Here is a 21,667-nt window from a genome sequence, read left to right on the forward strand (position 1 = left end):
TATTATAGAATCATAGATGCTTATAGGTCCAGACCTGGAAGAGCTCACAGTGGCCACCTAGTCCAATGCCCTCATTTTCCACATGAGGAAACAGGCTTAGAGAGATGAAGCAATTTGCTCAAGTTATCATAGGTAGTGTGAAAATGGATATGCTAACTCCCTTGATTTGCTTGAACCTCCCAATTATCCAGGTAACCAAGAAGAGCTATATGAGAACTGGCTGTACATTAACCAAGATATAAGGCTACTTGACATACCAACAATCCTTTGCAGCGACCAAGAGTAAACCCAGCTGGACATGCAGAAAATCAGCTACCCTGAAGCCAATTAAGCTCATACCAGTTTTGAAGCAGACCCTGAGCCATTTGGTGGTTTATGGACCTTCAAGAGACATCCTTATCTTTAAAGACTCCCCTCACTGTTGGTCATGGGGCTCTCAGAATATCCTGTTTTATGATTTTTGGAGACATCCTCTTATCTTATTGTTTGTGCTCAATCCTTGAAATGTCAAGACTGCTTATCACCAAGAATGCCTTCTGATTTGTGCCTCAAAGGGACACAGCTCTGACACCTGGAATTCCTCACTCCCCCTAATTCTTGGATCTCCCCCTCCCCTTGGGAATGGGGCTCCGGGCCTCATTTCTTTTCAGGATCTCATTCCCATCTTTCTCCCCAATTCCCTGACTTCCTTTGTTTAAATAGTATAAATACTTCCCTCTTTCCCGCTCCCCTGCAAACAGACGTGGACACTGTCTCATTATTCCAGCTTGCAAATGCCTTCTCAGGCAATAAATGCTGTTATCATCTCTGTAAACTGTGATTGGACTCTGGTTCATTTCAGGTTCTCCTTTAGGACATGGGGTTTCTTCCATTTTAGCAGCTCATAGTGGTAAGTGACAGAGCTGGGATTATTGTACATCTCCTAGGAAGGAACTTTTAGGGAAATCACCAAGATCCAGTCCTTTCTCTAGAGTAAGAAAATCAAGAAAGCTCTCATACACACACTCACGAACACACTCATACACACGTACTTTCTCACACACATATACTCACACACATCCTACACACATACACACACACACACACACACATACACACACACTCACATTTAAATCATTTCAAATCATTTGTTTTCTGGTAAGTCGGAGGGGTGGAAGAGCGGGTGCTATTATATTTATTATGGATTTGAGGTAGAGAGAAATATAGGAACACCTTTCTCCTTGTCCCTTGCTCAGCAAATGAGAGGATTCTGAAAGCTTAAAGGCACCTGGTGTGTACTAGGAGAAGTAAATTAGTTCCAGAACAGGCTAGGGAAGCAGAAATGGAATGATAATTAATAATAATCACATATACATAACACTTTACATATAGTATCTCATTTGGTCTTCATTGCAACCCTGGGAGTTAAGTGTTATTATTACGTCCATTTTACAGATGAGCAGAAGAGATTAACAGACTCGCACAGAGTCACACAACTAGTAAGTGAGGCAGAATCGGAACTCAGGTCCTCCTGACCCCATGGCCAGAACTCTGTCCACCCTGCTATCTAGCTGACTGAATGAAGAGGATCAGTGGTAGTGAGGGGCAGATTCTTTTCTTCAAAGGCTTTAACTTCTCTCCCAAATGGAATGCTGGAGATGCTCAAGAATATAGCTTCATGGAGGCCTTGTGCAATGTATTCTTTTCAATTACCTCCCTCCATGTATGTAAAACCATTAAGAGGCTGAATTGCAGGGTGTCAATTCTCCAACTTGCTGTCCTTTGGGAGTCGTACCTGAATTATGTCTTTGTGTAACATAATCTTTGTAAACTGCCCTTGGGCAGGAAGCCACTGTAAGCAGGTTGACTCTTTCACCCCGTGTTTTTATCTCCAAGCCTTGCATAAGTAACATGATCGGTCAAGTCTGTCTGAGACGAGATGGTCTGATTTTTATTTTTTAAGGCAACGTGAACTAGCCCATCATCTGAGTGCTGTGTTCTCACCAGGCTGGTGAGGGAGGAAGGAAAACAAATATGAAATGAGTAGCAGTGAAGATCTGTGCTGGTGGATGTTTGAAACAAACTCTGCCCTCTGACAGATAGAGTTCCCCACACAGCAACAGATTTCACGGTATTTGGGCATGGGGATCAGGACATCTGCCATCTTTGTGAGCACTCAGTTAAACAGTAAACTTCTTTGGGAACATCTGTTCTCCTTGGAAACAGGAGAGAGGGGACGGGCTGCCTGCTCCTGATCTCAAGGGCATGTACCAGGTACACTTTGGACCCTTCTCAAGCCTCTTCTTAGGATCTCTAAGCATTCTGTAAACATCACCTCATTACTTAAGCCACTCTCTTGCCTTCTGAAGGAAGAGAGAATGATAGTATTTATAGTTGTTTATAAGAGTTTATTTATAGATATTTATGAAAGTATGTATAGATATTTATGAGTTTTATTCTCTAACCAGAGAAAGGGTTAAATTGCAGACCTGAGTATAGTCTTATTTATATTATTTATAGTATATATATATATATATATGTATATATATGTAGAGAGAGTATACTATACTGTATATAGTCTTGTATAGTATAGTATAGTCTTTCTATATTTCTCCAGATATTCTAGAACCATAGACCTTTGATTGACAGCTGGAGAGGATATTAGAGCTCATCTATTCTTACCCCTATTCAGGGATGTTAGAAATCTTTTCTACTACTCCTTACAGTGAATATCCACTCATTGTCGTACCTCCTACACTAGAACACTAGGCTTGGAGCCAGGAAGACCTAAGTTCAAATCTGTCCTCAGACACTTACTGTGTTGTCCCTGGCCAAGTCACTTAACCTCTGTCTGCCTCAGTTTTTTTCAATTGTAAAATGGGGATGATAATAGCACCTGCCTCATAGAGTTGTTGGGAGGGTCAAATGACATATTTGTTAAGCACTTAACATAGAACCTGGCACATAGTAGATGCATAATAAAATGTGTGTTCCCTTCTTCCCCTCAACAGAAGCACAAGTGTGGTTTGGTGGAAACCACTATGGGGTTGACATCAGAAGACCCTCATATGAGTCTTGGCTTCATGAAACCATCAGCAAAGCCAAACTCCCTGAATCTCAATTTCCCAATCTGTAAAATGAGAAGGTTAATATATAATATATTATATATAATACACATATATGACATATACTCACCTTATAAAGTCATTGTGAGGACATTGCTTTGTTAAGTGTGAAATAAAAGGGACTTCTTATTAATAACTGTAAGTTATTAGAACAAAAACACATTTCTCCCAAAATATTCCCCTATATCTCTTCATTGAGAGATAATTCTTTAATTCAGCAAAGATTAGGGACTTCCCTGATATTCTGCCTTATGTTTTCCTTGTCGAATTTTATTTCTGAGCATTGCCTCAGGTCCCTAGATTCCTGGTTAAGTTATTTTTATATTTTGTAATAATTCCTCCCTCACCACCACCCCCATCCCCTATGTGCTTTTGTTCTCTCCTAGGCTAGAGGGAGCACCCAAATCTGGGCTGTTTTTAGTTTTAGTTTAGATTGTGTGTGTGTGTGTGTGTGTGTGTGTGTGTGTGTGTGTGTTGGAAAAATAAAGATGCCTTGAATTATTACGAACAATAATGGTACCAATAAATTATTTTTATGTGGCACTTGAAGGTTTATAGTCTGTCTAAATACATTTGATCCCCTTTCATCAGATTTATCCAGTTCAAAGCTTTGAAGGCTATTACAACCTAGTTTTAAATGAACATTTGAAAAAATCACAAAAAGCAGTGCTCTTACCTCTCCTCTCTCCCCACGAGTACTGTCACCTGGACCAGTCTTCAGACTCATATGTTTTCTCACATAGTATGCTTTGAGGTTCCTTATATCTGCTTTTTTCTTCTTCTTTCTTTTTTTTTAACCATATCTGGGAACTCCCAACTAGGAAACTCCCTCCACAAAACACTTAGTTACTTGAGGCAATGAGATGTTAAGTGACCTGCTGAGAGTCCAACCACCAAGGTGTTTTAGAAAGAGGACTCAAACACAGATCTTTCCAAAAGACTCCAAGATCAGTTCTCTATCTTTATCCACCAATCTAAGTTACTTTTCCTATACTCTGACTTCTCCTTGAATAAGGCAGCTTCGGTGGAGCCTTTCTATCTCTGTTCTTGCTACACCATTTTACAGATGAGCAAAATAGAGACCCAGAAAAGTTAATGCTTTGCCCAAAATTACACAGGTAATAAGCGACAGAGTCATGATTTGAAACCAGACCTTCTGACTCTAAATCTAGGGCTTTTTTTCCACACACAGGGCTATATTCCTTTGGCATTTCATCACTAGAGCTCACTTTCTGAATCAGACAATAGTGAATGCAGCAATCCTCTGTCCATTCTCTGGGGCTGCTAGGTGGCACAGTGGATAGATTGCCAGGTCTGGAATCAGGAAGACTCATCTTCCTGAATTCAAATCTGGCCTCAGACACTTACTAGATGTGTAACCCTGGGTAAGTCATTTAACCCTATTGGCTTCAGTTTCCTTATCTGTCAAATGAGCCAGAGAGGAAACTGGCAAACTACTCCAGTATCTTTGCCAAGAAAATACCCAAAAGGGGTTACAAGGAATCAGATACAACCAGAACAACAACCACAAATACATTCTCTATATTTTTCACATCAATATTTTGATGTGGGTCTTGAATAGAAAACAGTAATCCAATAGAAAGCAGGAGTGAGTGTTAAGGGTACCGGGGATTCTCCAGCTGAAATAGAATTCTCTTAAAACATCATAGCATCAGACCTAACTTTTAGCCTACGCATTGTATTGTAGGCTCATTTTTAGCTTATGGTCCCCTGTGACACCAACACACTGCCTCCCCTCCCCTGCCTCAATTCCATTCCATATTCTTCTTTCTTCCACTTGGTCAAATTCTAAATATGCTCTAATGTCTGGAGAAAAAGAAAACTAAAGAAGGGCTTAATGAATTTCAAATATATACAAAGAAGTATTATTTGATCAGTGATGACCCATGATTTGTTTACACTGAGGGCAGAAGTAAGCTTAAATTGCAGCATATGGTATATAGGAGGGACATTGAGAAGGCATTCCTGACTTTAAGTATTTGCAAGGGAAGTTGCAGAGTTTCTTTCTCTGTCAAGGGATGAAGCAAATGATGTCTCACACTCCTTTGAGTTCTTTAATCCTATGATTTTTTTCCTTGTCAATCCAGAATCTGTAATTCTATGCTGATTTCTCCCTTTGGCCTTTTTCATTCTCAAATATCTTGTGTTAAGAAACAGATATAGGGTTTTTTATGGTTTTTCTAAGACAGTGATTCCTACCTCTGGAGAGTCTCCAAATCATAGATTCATGGAATGTTAGTGCTTCAAGAAATGTGAGAGATAGTTTTACAGGTGAGGACATTGAGGCCCAGAGAGGCTATGGCTAGCCGGTGGCAACCCCAGGACTTGAGTCTTCTTCCTACCATTCAAAGTGCTTTTTCCACTCTGTAGTTCTGCCTGTTAGAGCTAGAAGGGGTAACGCAAGCCATCTAGTCTAACCTTAGTCACATCCCTGACAGATGTTCAGCCAGCCTTTGTGGTGATGTGAAACTCATTACTTCACAAAATAGCTCATTACAGAAAATCCTTTTGTTTTTCAGTCAGTCTGCCTCCTCTGATTCTAGTTGTGTCCTCTAGTGTTATACAGAAAGCCTGCTCCCCATCTTACCGCCCCTACACACATTTTTTTTTGGTATTTGAAGATAGAGATCTTGTATTATCTAAGTCTTCTCTTCATTAGATTAAGGATTCTCAGTTCTTCCAGCCAATCCTCCTATGAATAAGGTTTCAAATAACCTCATCTTCTTAGTTATCCTTCTCTGGATACGGACCAGCTTCTCAATATCCCACTGAAAACATCGTACCTGGGACTGAAAGCTTTACTTCAGATGTGATCAGGGTCCCACATTGTCTCCTGCCAGACCACCTCTAATAATAAGAATAAGAAAAGACTCAGGTGTTTTTAAGGATGAAAGCATCACTGACCTTGTGATAGTCATCCTTGCTAAAGAGATATGTGTATGCTTGACCTTAAGATTTCTAACAACTACACTACAGGAATACATACAACATAGGGGAATATAAAAACAGGCATATGGGGAATGCCCCCTCCCCCACCCGTAGCTCCGCTGCTGCACAGAGGTCTTGCCTGGCTTCCTGGTCTTCTTGTGTTCCTTCCTAACAGCATAGTCAGCGCTTCAGCCTTTGGGCCATTCCTGAAGAAACCTGTGCAACCTCAGAGGCAGAGAAAGCCTGGTGTCTTGTGGGGGTTATTGGCAAGGGACGCTGCCTTCCTGTCCCACAGATCAATTTCCCTTACTTGCTGATTGTGCTAACACAAGACAGAGTACAGTACCCACCTTGTTCTATACTTTACTTTTATTAATATAGCCTATATTTGCATTAACATTTTTTGGCAGTCAGGTCACCCTGTTGGCTTATGTTGAATTTGAAATCAACAAAAATCTGTCCCTGGGACTTAGTCATTTGAACTACTGTTCAGTCAGACCACCCCCATCCCATATTTAGGTGGGCTGATTCTGTGAACACAAGTGTTAGACTTTACATAACATTCCTATTAAACTTCATCTCGTTAAATCTGCTATTTGGAAGGACTACTGAGCCTTTCCAGGTTAACATGGGTCCATTAATCAAACTCTGTGTGTTGTTTTTAAATCAGCTCAACTCACTTCACCATTCTGTTATCCAACTCATTTCCATAAAGATACATTGTCAGACTACAAAATTGCTGCTATAATAAGATATAGACTATTTATGGTGTTACTCTGCTCTGCTAATGTAATAATAACATTAGGGAAGAAAATAGGATAAATTTGGTACAACTTGTTCTGGCAAACCTTTCTGTAGCATCTAGTGATCACTATGTTATCAAGGTACGCAGGAAAGAAAATGTTCATCAGGAGGTGATGTCTTCACTATCATTATCAGCGATGTTATGATGATTTCATGAAAATGCAGTTTTGACCGGGTGGCGCAGTGGCTAGAGCACTGGGCCTGGAGTCAGAAAGACTCATTTTCCTGAGTTCAAATCTGTTCTCAGAGACTTATTAGCTGTATGACCCTGGAGAAGTCACTTAATCCTGTTTGCCTCAGTTTCTTCGTCTGTAAAATGAAGTAGGGAAGAAAATGGCAAACCACTTCAGTATCTTTGTCAAGGAAGGCACAAATAGAATCACAAAGGGTTGGATGGGACTAAAACAATACAACCACAACAACAACCACTAAAGCACAACAACAACACAACACAGTTCTGGCCATGTCACTCCCCTACTCTGTAAGCTACAATGGCTCCCTATTGCCTCTAGGATCAAATGCAAACTCTGCTGTTTGGCCTTTAAAGCCTTTTTCTCACCTGATTCCTAACTGCTTTTTCGGGCTTATTACATATACTCTGCTTCTTGAGCTTTATGCTCCAATCAAAATCACTTTCTTACTGTTCTTCACGCATACCTCCAAGACACTGAATGATTGTCTCTAATACCCAGAATACATCACCTGCTCCCCTTTGCCTCTTAGAATCCCCAGCTATACCCAGAATACGTCACCTGCTCCCCTTTGCCTCTTAGAATCCCCAGCTTCCTTAAAAATTCAGTTCAAGCTTTACCTTCTAAATCAAGTCTCTCTAGATTTCCAAATGCTAGTGCTTACTCCTAGAATTACCTTGAATTATATATGTATTTATGTGCATATGTATGCATCTCCACTTTGCATTTGCCACTCTGCCTGCTTTTGGGTCCAGGAAATAAGAGCAAGGTGCTTCTGCGGGGTGTGTCACCCTCCACTTCCTTGCTTCCTTTTGTGTGTGGTCTCCCTCTTTAAGCTCTTTGTATTTTTACTAATTGCATCCCCAACACTTAGCACAGTGCCTGACACATAGTAGGTGCTCCATATTTATCAGATTGGATTGAACATATGTATGCATACGTGTTATTTCTCTTGATAGAATACAAGCTCCGTAAGGGGAAGGATTGTTTCATTTTTGTTTTTGTATCTCTAGCACACTGTAGGAACTTAATAAATACTTGTTGACTGAGTGTTTAATTATTAATTATCTGAAATATTGTAATTATCCAATTGGCACCAGGAAGTGAGGACTCTAGCAGGAGTCAGGAGACAGATTTGGGATCCAAAAAGATCTCAATAATCTAGATTAATGAGCCAAACTGAATAAGAAGAAATATAGAACTCAACGTAAAGTCCTACATTTAGGCTCAAAAAATCAGCATCACAAAGAAAAGACACTAGGAAACAGCTTATGTGATAAAGATCTGGGGAAGGTGAGAAGACAACAGACAAGACAAGGTGAGTCAACAGCACAATATGGAAGCCAGAGAGTCTCATTTAATTTTGGGATTCCTTATGAAGCTGATCCAGAATATGGAAGAAGGTACTTCTTCTGTATTCTGTTCTGTTCTGTTCTGATCACATTTGTAATATGATGCTCAGTCCTGGATAGCACAATCTCCTAAGAAGGAGATTGACCATCAGAAGAGCATCCTGAGAAGGGAGAAACTTACTATGCAAGCAGCAGCTGTTTGAGTATTTAAAAACCTGTCATTTGGAAGAGGGATTTTGCTTGGCTCTGGAGGTTAGAATTAGGAGCAATGGGAGGAACTCTCAGAAACACAGATTTTAGAGGGTTTATTTTTAAGGAAAAACTGCTCACTGGTTAGAGTTGCCTAAAAGTGGAATGAGTGTTGTCATGAGGTAGTTCAGTTCCCTCCCATGAGAGTTCTTCAAGCAAAGGCTGAATAACTTCACATTGGGTATGCTTATTGGGGTGGGGGTGGGGGCCATTCTCCTTCATCTATGGTCTAAACTAGATGGTCCCTGAGCCCCTTTGTGAATGTGAAACTTGGATTCCACCTCTATGTGCCACTAATTTGTTGTGTGATTTGTCCAAGTCACAAAATCTATCTGACCCTCTATTTCCTCCTATGTAAAATGAGACAGTTGGACCAGACCATATCTAAGGTCTCTTCTAGATCTCCCATTCTATGGTCTATCGTCCTACGATTCTAAAAATATCCATTATCTTAAGGGTAATCACGGAGTACTCTGCAAAAGAAAATTCTCAAACCCAAATTAAATTTAATTCATTTTCATTACTGCCTTTGATAAATAAATGTATTTCTGAAGAAGCTTTCATCAAAACTGAATTCATCATCTTTCCTCCCAATCCCCCAACTTCCCTATTACTGTTGAGGGCAATGCCATCCCTCTAGTCGCTCAGGCTCCCAACCAGCCCCCATATCCAAACTGTTGCCAAGGCCTGTTAATTTTACCTTTATCTATTTGAATACATCCCTTCCCTCTTCTGACACCGCCACCACTCTAGAGCAGCCCCTCATCACTCCATGTCCAAATTACTGCATTAGCCTGCTGGAGAGTCTGCCTGCCTCAAGACTCTGCTCACTCCCATCCATTCTCCATTCAGCCACCAAAGTGATTTTCTTAAAATGTAGGTCTCCCCACCTCACCCTACTCCAAAAACTCCAGTGGTTCCCTTATTACCTCCAGGATCAAATACAAAATCCTCTGTTTCGTGTTCAAAGCCCTTCATTACCTGGCCCCCTCCAACCTTTCTGGTCTCCCTATACGTTACTCCCTGCTACATATTGTTTGATCTAGTGACACCGGTCTCCTGCCTCTCCCATGAATGGGACACTCCCTGGTTCAGCTTCAGGCATTTTCTCTGGCTGTCCCTCATGCCTGGAATCCCTGTTCATTTCCCCTACTGCCTTCCCTTGGCTATCCCAACTAAAATCCCATCTTTAAAACAAAGCCTTTCCTACTCTTTCTTATTTCTAGTGACTTCCCTCTGTTAATTATTCCCTATTAATCCTGTATATAGTTTGTATATTTTTGTTCGTTTATTGTCCCTCATGTTAGATTTTGTGTACTTTGAGGGCAGAGATTATCTTTTGTCTCCCGAGCACTTAGCGCAGTACCTGGCACATAGTTGGTGCTTAATATATGTATTGACTGACTAACTGAGGTTGCCTAGTGGTACAGTGGCTGGAGAGCTGGGCCTAGAGTCAGGGAGATCTGAGGTTCAAATCTGGCTTCAGACGCTTACTATCTGTCTGACCCTGTCAAATCACTTAACTTCCAGTTTCTGCAACTGTAAAATGCTCATAATAATAGTACCCACTTCTCTGAGTTGTGTACTGAAGATCAAATGAGATAATATCTGTGCAGCACTTAGCATAAAATAGGGGCTTAATAATTTTTCTTCTTCCCTCCCTTCTTTTTTTAGGTTAAAAACAAGGAAAAGCCACCTAAGATCAAGTAACGATTAGATGTCACAACGCACAAATGGCTGGGAATCCCCGCCCTGCCTGAGCAGAGAGGGGGCCTTTGACTTTAGGCTGGCGCAGGTCCAGCTGCTATCAGTCATGGCAGGTATAGAGCTGTGGTGCAGAGGAAGGACCATTCACTGATAACTGGCATGAAATGCTAGGTAAAAAAAAAAAGTGCAAAGTCAGGTTAGGGATCCAAAGCACCCAAAGACAATGCACGTGGGCATGGAGATGGGAACCATGGCACTTAAGGATGAAGGATAATGCCAAACTTGGGGATGCAGATATGAAAGGAGTGTGAGTATTGAGGGGCAGCGTAGTGATAAATGATGACTTCATAAAATCAAATAAAAGAACCAGCTAGCTTGGTTTGTATATCCCACGTCTAAGCCATCACTGTTAACCTTGAGTTCCTGATTTTTTTCCACAATAATTCATACTGAAGCTTACATATACTTTTATGGACATTGACTCTCATTTCAAAACAGCTTATTAAATCAAGCAGATTACTAATAGTTATAAATGTCTTGTGAAAAGTCTCTGCAATTAAAGTCTAACAGATGGTGCAGGACTGGTACACACAGGCAGATGACACAGGACTGGTACACACAGATTCACTGACGCGTTAAAATCATCCACACAGCAAGGTGTAACAAAGAGAGCACTACCTGGGCTCAAAAAGCACTACTAAAGCTTGCTACCTGGGCGACAAGCTATTCAACTCTGTGAAGTAGCTATCCTTGTCCTTATTTTACAGAAAAAGAAACGGAGGCTCAGGTCAGCCAAGTGATTTGCCCAGGTCACAGAGCAAGTAAACATCAGTGGCAGAATTCAAATCCAGTTGTTTCTGACTACAAGTCCAATGAGCTGAGAAAAATTGAAGTCACATTTGTTCCCCGTATCTCTAATCGAAGGGCAGTGGTATATGACTAGGGGGCTTGCTTTGCATTCAGGATGACCTGGGTTCAAGGGTTATCTCTGACACACTGGCTGAGTGATCCTGGGGCAAGTCGCATCTTCTCAGTACTCCCAGGGACCCTCTTTTAAGAATATAAAAAGAAGAGAAGATTCCTATTTCCATAGGTGGGAAAAGTTCTTCACTGGCATATCTCTATATGATTTAGTTCCCTTTACCCCTCGGAAATTTTTTTTTACTTTATCCAATCATGAAAATTTTCTCTCTTCAGAAGTCTTCCATAAGCTCTTTTCTTTTCTTCTTTTCTTTTCTTTTCTTTGCTTTGCTTTGCTTTTCTTTGCTTTGCTTTCCTTTCCTTTCCTTTCCTTTTTCCTTCCCTTCCCTTCCCTTCCCTTCCCTTCCCTTCCCTTCCCTTCCCTTCCCTTCCCTTCCCTTCCCTTCCCTTCCCTTCCCTTCCCTTTTTTTCACCTTAGAACCTAGAAGTTACACTCAGTCACCAGCAAAGATAGCTGAATCTAGAAGGAAAGAAGTTGTATTAAAACCTCAGAGCTATGGGTTAAGTGGGGTTTATATTTTTAATAACATATCTCCTCTCTGGGTTTCCCCACTTCAATTTGTACAAACAAGTTATTTTTAAGAGTCTTAAAATATCCTATACTAATGAATATTGTTTTAAATAAAAAAAGAAAACAAGTTACACCCTTTCAAGACTACATGACCAGGCCATGGGGCCTTGACCTCTGACCATGAGGTCAGACTTCAGCACTTTGCCATTAGCAATGATGCCTTCCCAAACATAGAAACCTCAAAAGAAACCTTGCCTTCTCTTCTTGCAAACCAGGTTCTGGGATGGAGGGCAGTGTGGGCGTTGTGGGGAAGGGGCGAGGGGGGGGGGGGTGCCGGAGATGGGCTTGAGGAAGCTTCTCAGGAGATGGCCCCGAGTCATACAGGGGCCACATTTGCTCTTGCTCAGCATTCAGGAGCCAGTGAGAAATTCAGGAGTTGCTTGAGAGAAGTTTTCCAAGTAAACAGCAGTGGAGTGAAGCTATGGACAAGGTAGTCCAACCACTGGTTTCACCTTACGCTAATACTGGTTCCTCGCTTATATAGTTGTCCTTGTATAAATGCTACTTTTTCTTCTCTGGAAAGTTTTAGTAGAGAATTTTTAATTCTTTATCTTTTTTTTTTAATCTCTGAGCCCCCAGTCAGAGACAGTGTCTAACAAAACACCTTTATGCTAAATCTATTTCTACCTCTTTTCTGAGGAAACTTTCGCCTTCAGTTGCCTCCTCCCAACTGAATTTCCAATAAGGATACCCAGGCTTGGAAAATGCTGTGGTTAACACTATTTATAAAAAACAAGATTAACATTTAAAACAAAGAAAGGTAAATAGACTTTCAGGCAAGTGAGTGCTGGGTCTGCAGTCAGGAAGACTCATCTTCCTGAGTTCAAATCTGGCCTCAGACACCTACTAGCTGTGTGACCGTGGGCAAGTCATTTAAACATGTTTGCCTCAGTTCCTCATCTGTCAAATGAGCTGGAGAAGGAAATGGAAACCGCTCCAGTATCTTTGGCAAGAGAATCCCAAATGGGGTCACGAAGAGTTAGACATGACTGAAACAACTGAACAACAACAAATAGACTTTCATCTTGCTCAGAGGAAAAGGGTTCTCATGGGAGCTCAAGAGGAGAAAGGAAATACAGAAAAATCTTCTTGAAGTCTGTGGTCCAGGGAGATTTTAGGAACACTGCATCTATTTTAACACATCTTGTGTTCAAGTGGCCCACTTAGCCTCACTCTTGGAGTTTTCCTCCATTATAATGGAAGATCCTTGAGGGCAGGGCTGACATGCTTGTGTTTCTATCTCCAGGGTTCAGCACAGTGCCTGACATCCAGTGAGCACTAAATCAGTACTTTGTCATTCATTTATTCATTCACTCACTCATCCACTCAATCATTCATTCACTCATTCATTCATTCATTCATAAAGGGGTCACCTGACTTTGATTGTAACTGGACAGTTTAAGACCTAATTACTGGACTCTTGCTTTTTGTAATCAGGTCATGGTTTTTCAAGAAAGAATTTCCTTATACAAGCTTTAAAAGAACTTTTTGAAGTGGTCAGATAGTTTTTACTCTATCGCAAGAGTTTTAGAGACCCATGAAGCACTCAGTGGTGCCCTTTCACTGATTTTTGTGAAATCTGGGGCTCGCCCTCCTACCTAAATGTCCAGGAGAAATTGTTGAACTTCTGCCCTGGAGTTAGACTGTCCTGATTGATGAAACTTCACTGTATCTAGCTGGGCCCAGACCTGACCATAATCTTTCAGCATGGCCATTTTCTACCCTGCTGATGAAGGAGGGGAAACCCTAACACACTCCTCTATCCTATTTCCATCTCTTGCCTACAGAAATAGAATTAAATTGGCATCATCATTGTTTCTGGAAAGGGTGTATCCATTGACTGACCTATGACTCTGTTCACTGACCCTTGGGAGTTCTCAGACTAAAACTTTCTTTCTGGGGCACTGATCTTTTAATAGGTACTACCTCCCCTCATTAGAGTGTAGGCAGGGACTTGAAGGCAGGGACTGTCTTTCTTTTGCATTTGCATCTCCAGCGCTTGGCATGATATCTTACAAACAAGTGTTTAATTCATTCATAGGTCTATGAGAATCATAGTGGCCCCAAGGAGCCTAAAAGGTTTTCAGGGTATTAGGATATCACCAATAATCTTCTCCAAATTTTTCCAAATTGCAATTAAATAGATGGGATTCTTCTAGCCACAAAATGGGGGGCTAGGGGGAGTTCTGTCATAACATACACAGCCAACAGTGGACTTGGGTAGGGTATGAATGATGCCACCTATACCAGAGTATAGACCCATTCCAAAATGGAGAAACATCTGCCACTGCTATGATCGCCTACTCCCTAAGTAACAGTGCTTATGCTGCCTACAACAGGATTGGAAAGGTACTTGATAAATGTGTATGATTTTGAATCATCTCAGAAGCCCAGAGGTAATTGGATATCTGGGTAGGGAGATGGTCACAGAACAGAAAGCATAGGGCCCAGAAGAGTGATCATTTTTTGAGTCCCCCAGTTCATGTCCTAACTCTAAAACTCATTGTATGACTCTGAACAAAACCCTTAACTGCCTAGCCTCAGTTTCCTCATCTGTAAAATGTTGTTGCATAATGTTGTTGCAAGAAAAATGCTTTATAATCCTTTAAGTGCTACATTGAGTGAGTTATTTTCAGACCTGTTGACCAGTCACAACAACTCAACTAAAAAGTTATTTGTTAGGTTCCTTAATTTACCACCTCACCCTACTAAAACATAAGCTCGTCAAGGGGAAGGGGTTGCACTTGATACATCATTTTTTAATTGACTTGACCATAAATCTACTCAGTCCTCTCAAGCAGAACCCATGTCGGGGTAGATGGGTAGAAAAGGTGCTGTATGGGAATCAGGGATTCAGCCTCTGCTGACCCTATGGCACAAAGTTCTTACAGATTCTTCCTGGTGATGCAACATGTGTTCATACCCTAGGATAGTTCAGCATTTCTGGCTGTTTTAGCCTTAAAGTTGAAACCTATAACAGAGTGGCAAACATGCAGCTTTTGACAAGTTTTCCACTAGTATTCATTATTTATTGGCTAAGTTTGCTGCTTTGTATGGTCTGAAAAAAGACTCGCTATAACTTAATGGTTCCCAAAGCTGTTCAAACCAGTTAAGTTTTTGGTTGAAATCTTATACCTCAGTCCTAGAAAAGTGATCTGAGTTTAGGTATGTAGCTTCTAGAAGGGTCTATGGATTTCTCCCAGTAGGTGAATAGACAATTACTTTCTGTCCTATTTGGCCCACAATCAGGGGCGATCAAACAGAGAATGATTGAGATAATTGGAACTACTTGTTAAGGCTCTTTCTGGCTTTAGAACTTACAATGAAGCTTCTATTAAAGTTATTCTGTGAGAAGACAAACCGCAAAATGGATATGCATAAAAGCCTTTTCTAAAATTGCTATTCACATGATTTATTTATGTAATAATACTTGGCCTAGGAGGAACTGGGGCATTTACCTTCTCCCTTTCCCATTAAGGGGGGGGGGGTCCTTAGCTTCAAACCCACATTTTTGTACCAGCTTCTGTACTGGGGGAGCTTGGCTTCTACATAGAAGCATCAGGCTCTTCTTCCAACATCCTCTGGCTCTTTACACCTCTCCCCTCCCCTTCCCCAGGGTCCTGAGAAGAACTAGAGTCTTTTCAAAAGGAAGTAGAAAACTACTCCGTATGTGATATAGATGAGATATAAGACAATGATTTATCTCCTTTTCTCCACACAAAAGAAATGTTTAAATTACAAAAAGATTCATGAGCATACGTTGACAAAGACCTAAACACAAAGGGGTAACTTATAACTCCTACTATACTCTCGAAAGTTTATACTTGGACCAAGATGGCAATGTCCCTGCTGCTGCTGCTGCTGCTGCTATCCCAGCTTCTTTTCCAGGCCTGGCTCCTATGTCTCCTTCTTGATCATTTAACATTTTACAAAGGGAAACTACCCAAATGGCATGCCCAGCTGGCTGAAAGTTATATTAACACTGGGCACTACTCTGTGTCTGTGGCCTTCTTCCTCCATCATGAAGATGTTTTGGAGTGTGAAAGAAGGAATGGGTTGGAATAAATTATCTGAACCATCTTCTTTCCTAATTGCATGCTGGAAGAAGTGATAGCAACCAATTTATGGGTCCCCTGAGTGACATGTCAGAAAACCAGCCCATCCTGTGTAAGGATCTGGGTAGGACATCACAAAATGTACAAATAAAAACTCATCTAATAAAAAATACCTGATCATTTTTTAGCTTAGAAACATCCTTCCATCCTGTAAGAAAAAAATCAATTAGGTACCAGTATTTAATCCAATCATGCAAATTAGAGGGATCTTACTTATACTTGAAAGGTATTAACATGACAAGCAAATTAAGAATTTCAATAAAAACGAAAAATGAAATGCACTGCCTGAAATTGAATGCTGGTAGTGACTATTTTAAGGTACTTATCCTCTCCCATCAGGTACATCATCCCCATGACAGTTGGTCATTCAGAAACTTGGTGAAAATTTTCTGTGAGCTAGGGATTTCAGTATAATTCTGCTAAGCTGATTTAATCCTTATGTGAAGTCATATTTCAGATGCAGAATGTTAAGTATTTAACAGGCTAACAAATTGGGAAGGCAGATATGATTTTGGTAAACTGGAAAAAGTTGCCCTCTTTTACTTTCTTCTAGTATAGCAATTTAGGATCAGAACAATGACACTTAACCCTGTTTGCCTCAGTTTCCGCTGCTGTCAAATGAGCCGGAGAAGGAAATAGCAAACCGCTCCAGTGTCTTTGACAAGAAAACTCCAAATGGGGTCACAGAGAGTCAACTGAAAAATGTCTGAACAACAACCACAACAACAAGGAGATAAGTGCCTGATGGAGCATCCTATCTCTCTACTCTTTGGAAGTTAAATGATTCATCTTTGAGTTCCTATCCTTACTTGAATGCAGCAGGTACTTAAGGGAGCCTATTAGCCCTTCTTGTAGAACTACAACTTATAGCATATGATTTGGTGGAGGTATTGTTAAGAACTGAGGGGATACAGAGATGATGAAGAAATCCCTGCTTTCAAGGAGTTCACCATCTACTAGGGGAGGTGAGGCTTGCTCAAGTAATTACAATACCAAATAGAGTATAAAGTTTCTTGGGAAGTACAAAGTGAAATACTCTGACAATTAACAAGATAAAAGGAAGGGAGGGCCTAGAAAAGTATCCACTTACAAATGAAAATATACTAAACTTGATTTGTCCTTAGGACCCTTGCTTATAAATAAAATTAAACATTGTATTGGCAATATCCAATTATTTGTTTGGAACTGAAAGAATTTGTTTTAGTGAGAATTAGATGATATCTCCTTTTTATTTTGTTTCTTATCCAATGTGGGGGAAAAATCACTGCCTTTATAATTCTGTTCATCTATATTTTAAACTATGTTCCGGTTCTGATTAAGGTTTTTCCTACTAGGACCTGGGACCACTACCCAAAAGGATCTAGATGGCTAGGGACTCTATTTCTGAACTATACAGAAAAAACTACCTGTTGTTGAGATTAGCAAGAAAAGTGTTTCTAACCTTTGCCATTTTTCTCTGTCCCCTATCATTCAAAGAAAAGACACAAGGTGATACCAACTGAAGGCCTTCGACAGTGGTCCTTTTTAACTGGTAATTTTGTTAATTGTTATTCTTGTCATGGGTCCTTTTTAGTGTAGTTTTAGAAGTTCAATAATATTTCTGAGTGACTTGCCTCTTCATTCAATAAACATTAAAGGCCCGCTATCATAAAGCAATGAAAACCCTAGTCATGCTTAGAATATAACCTAGAATATATACATGACATGGTAAAATTTTTCTCCTTCTAGATAATAGAGTAGATGATAACCTTATTTGAACTGAAAAGTGCATGAAGTATTCGATAATGTCAATTTAAATTTGATCACAGTGGAAATAAAGTGACTTGGATGAAAATAGAAGGGAAAAAAGGTTGATATATATCAAACGTGGACATTTTGTGAGGTTGGGCAATTGGTCTTTCTCTTTCACCTCAACATTGTATTGGCCAAACAGTTCCCTCAAGGGAAATGTCCTCTGGCCAACCAGGCCGGGGGTTGTGGCCTTCTTCTGTAGGTGGCTGTCTTCTCCAAGAAACGTCAGAGTAGCTGTAGGGGGTGTTGTTGTTCCTCCTCCTTTGTTTTTGAAGAGGACTGATGACATCATGGAGTGATATCTTGACTTTACTGTGAATTGCATTTGAGTGAGTTAGAGTTGTACGAAGTCATCAGCCTCACTTTCTCTTCCAGAGTTGTTGAAGTCCAGTGACAAGACAAAAGTCAAGATGAACCCAAGATGCAGAAGATGACTGCAGAGGGCATCTTTGATGTCTGATCAAGCTCTATGTTCTCCATAGTGCCTGCTTTGGCCACCTTCATGGTCATTGGAATAAATTCTTTTCATTTGCCCATTCTGTCTGGGGAAGTCTTCACATGCTTGGGGTAGACATCCCCCTAACTCACTGATGGATTTGAGGCCTGTTGGTTATTCTCAGCCTGGTTTAGCCTGACTAGGCAGTTTTACCAGGGTGTGGCCACTATACAGGCTACAGCTTCTTAGAGCCACAGGTGAGAGTTGGGTGACAAGTGGACACAAAGGTAGATGAGCAGTCCTGAGAAGGGCTCAGGGCAAGCCCTCACACCAGAGGGGCTACTCCTCCTTGAATATCCCATATACCCCAGCTCTAGTGGGTACCAACCTCCCATAGTGAAGCTGGTACCATCTAAGGGTCCTAGGAGTTCCTGACATCTCACACTTCGCAGGAACTCAAAGGTTGCTTTTGAGGCTGGAAACATCTAGCTCAAGATGAGGGACCTATAATAGGTATGGCCACAGACAAACTGAGACCTGGGAAAGACCTTAGTTTAAAAAGAGCCAAGGTCTCCCATTCCAATCCAATCCAATTCACGTGCAAGTCCAGTCATCCCCCTCCCAAGATCATTGGTCTTTTTCAAGAACAAAGGACAAAAAACATTGATCAGGGACCTATGTTCAGGAATGGAAATACAAAATAGAAAAGGCAACTTGGGGTGTGAAGCCTAAAATTAGATTTGCCTAGACAGTACACGTGTGCAAAGTCACCCACGAATGCCAGGTATTCCTCTTCCACTCCTCACAGGAAGTCAGAGAAAGAGAGAACTACATGCTTCATATTGAAGGGAAAGGAAGGAAGAGAGAACATCAGAGAATGGAGTCACTCTTACTGAGTGGGCATTTCTTCCTGACTCCATGGCCAATTCTCACTACTGCAGCATTGCCACAGTTGCCTCCTTCCCTCCCCCCAGCCATGGGGTCAAGCAGTTACTGTGCCATCCTTAAGCCCTGAATCTTTCATCACTGAAGCAGAAGGGGGCAGGGGTGCTCTAAGGGCCTCAGCTCCAAGGACAGCACATGTGATACTTGATGGGGACAAACTCCAGGTTTGCTCCTGGCCAGAACTGATGAGGGGTATGGGAGGATTACCTTACTACTCCTATTACATTTAAAATTGAAACCTTGAATAGGAAGAATTACAAACATGGAACAACAACATCTCATCAGACAAAAAGATGGGCCCAGACAGGCAAGTTTTGCCCCATGTCTTAGAGGACTTTGCCAAAGCATTGAGAGAAGGTAATTCTAAACTCCAGTGCCTTGCAAAGACTCTGGCCTCTTTTTGATTTCCCACTACTCAAAAAACCTGAAAATACCAACTACTTGCTTAGAAATTTATGGGCAAGGCTCGTCTTGAGAATGTCTTTGCAAGACCATGAATGAACATTCTGTTTCCTCTCTACTAAAGCCAATCGTGTACTGAGCCATGGGCCAAGTTTTGTTTCTTCTACCTCCCCTATAGAGCCGGGTCTGCCTGTTGCATATCTCATCAGAGTGGCATAAATCAGGTTTACAAATGTCAAAGGATTACAGCTGCTTGGGAAATGTAAAAGAAACCTGTTAACCTTTCATAGTGTCAGGGAAATTCCCGGCCTGGGGAAAATCAACCTCTCCTCCATTTACTATAGGTTACTCAGGCATAGGATGAAGAATTACTACCCTTTCATAACTGGCTGGTCAGAGTCTCCATTGTGAAAGGAGATAAATTACGCCATGAATTTCTTCACTATTAAAGAGATGCTTTGAGTGAAAGGTTTTCAATAATTACATCCTGTGTTCAGGATGAGAAAGACAAACTCATTAACTGCAATCAGAACACTTGTTCAAATTGTCTACTTGATCACTTAAAAAAAGATGATATTTCTCTATTCGCTGTGATTTTTTTTTTCTGTTCTCACCTCGCATTCAGTTTCCCCCCATTGTTTCCAGGTGCTTTTTACACATTTTTTTACAAGTAGGAGGGAGACACTGGAAAAAAAAAGCAGAGGGTGTAAACTGGATTATAGTCAAACTAGATGATGGATAAAAAATATTTAATTAGGTAAGTAACTCTACAGGAGTTTAGAAAAGACTTATAAAGTTGGAGGTGGCCATACCTAATTTTATGAGCCACAGCAGATCAAAAGGCCTCTCCTACTCTCACGCAAATATACTTTTATTGTTATTGATGTTGTCTAGTCATTCCTGATTCTCTGTGACCCCATTTGGGGTTTTCTTGGCAGAGATACTGGAGCGATTGGCCATTTCCTTCTCTAGCTCATTTTACAGATGAAGAAACTGAGAGAAACAGGGTTAAGTGACTCATGCAGGGTCACACAGCTGGTAAGTGCCTGAGGTGAAATTTGAAGTCATTAAGATAAGTCTTTCTGATTCCAAGACCAGTGCTCTATCCACTGAACCACCCAGCTTCCCCCTGCAAACATGGTACAGAGGGAAAAAGTAGCGACTTTGGAGTCAAAGGGATTGGGTTTAAATCCTGCCTCTGATATTTAATTGTGCTCTTGGGCAAGTTATTCAACTTCCCTGCCCCTCAATTTCTTTCTTTGTACAATGAGAAAGTGGGGTCCCTTCCAGTTCTAAATCTGTGATAGGTTCTTCTCATTTGTTTAGCCAGACCACAAAGACTGTACCAAAGACGATTATAATTCATTAGACCGCTGTGAAGGGAAGGTCTCCTTCAATGTGCTTCTTAATGCATTTCCTTTTCCTTTCACAGCTCCTTTCAGTATTCCTGCTGAATTAATAGCCTCTATTTTGTGTGAGAGCTATCTTTGGGGCTTTCTCTAGTACTGGAGGTTACAATATTGTCTCTACTGCAAGACAGGCAACTAAAGAGATAACAGACCACACTTGAAAGCACACGACGTATACCCAGTAGAGGTTCCAGACAGAGGGAAAGAATATTTATAGCAGTACTTTCTGTAGTGGAAAAGAGCTGGAAGGAAAGTAATTACCCACGGGTTGGGACTGGCTGAACAAGTTTGGTATGGAGCAGATTAATATTCTTCATATATTATGCATATGAAGAATTCAGAGAAACTTAGGAAGATGTATATAAACTGATGCAAAGTGGAATTTGCAATTGACCTATCAATCAGCGAGCCTTTATTTAGTGCTTACTATGTGTTATGCACTGTGCTAAGGGCTTGGGATTAAAAGACAAAAAAAGAAAAAGTTCCTGTCCTTCTGATATTCTAATCGGGAGACATCCTGTATGCATATAAATGAATACGATATATATATATATATATATATGTTTGTGTGTATATGTATATATATGTATGTATGTACATATATACGTATGTATATATATGTATGTATATATATGTATATATATGCATATAAATGAATACA

This window comes from Trichosurus vulpecula, chromosome 1 (assembly GCF_011100635.1).
Source record: "Trichosurus vulpecula isolate mTriVul1 chromosome 1, mTriVul1.pri, whole genome shotgun sequence".
Classification (NCBI taxonomy): domain Eukaryota; kingdom Metazoa; phylum Chordata; class Mammalia; order Diprotodontia; family Phalangeridae; genus Trichosurus; species Trichosurus vulpecula.